This window comes from Corticium candelabrum, chromosome 8 (genome assembly GCF_963422355.1).
Source record: "Corticium candelabrum chromosome 8, ooCorCand1.1, whole genome shotgun sequence".
Lineage (NCBI taxonomy): Eukaryota > Metazoa > Porifera > Homoscleromorpha > Homosclerophorida > Plakinidae > Corticium > Corticium candelabrum.
This window is the reverse complement of record NC_085092.1, coordinates 7,393,966-7,394,742: the sequence shown is the minus strand read 5'-3', so window position 1 is coordinate 7,394,742 and position 777 is coordinate 7,393,966.

Genomic DNA, 777 nt, shown 5'->3' with positions numbered 1-777 from the left:
TTGTATCTAGACATTGTGTACATGATTTCGAGGCATATGTACCTAGCTAGACAGAAAAACGTCCTAGTTAAATTAACTATATAGTTAATCCAAATTTCGTCCTCTAGCTAATTTCTGTTCTCTCTCAATCTAGCAAACAAGGTTTCTTGGCATGCAGAACAACCTTTACTTAGTTTCTAGTAGTTTCTTGCTCAGAAAAGGCTGTCTACTCTTTGTTCGCGTTCACATTCTTCGTCGCAAATCACAGGAAAGGGGACTTTATACCGTTCGAAACCGTCAGAGCTTGGATTTGCGTTTATTTGGGTTTCAAACTTTTAGGAAAGAGATGTGACGCATACGCACTTTGTCCGAATACGGATAGCAGCGGGATGCAGCGAAAGTGTGTAGAAGCGTTGACGGGAGCTTAGCTTCTTCTTCACGGCCACGCGGAGCACAATCGAAATGCAGCTTCTAGTGCTCTGGAGATCCATAAGATATTACTCTCAAGTGCCTGCTCTCTAGCCTCTACGAGTAAGATAGGCTCATACCGTTTCAAAATATGTAAAAAACTAGAAATTCTACTTACTTAATAGTTAGCTATCATGCGCTTGCTTATTGCTTTTGTTGATGGGCGTGGTTCTCTGCATATTCTTTTCTTTACTTCTTTCAAAAAAGTGGAAGAGGAACAAAGAAATGCTCTCTAAATAGATAGAGAATAACATTGTTTATTCTATAATCTAGACATGCATGATTACCCATCTTGTGTCACGAGAACATGGTGTACATTAATGACATAGT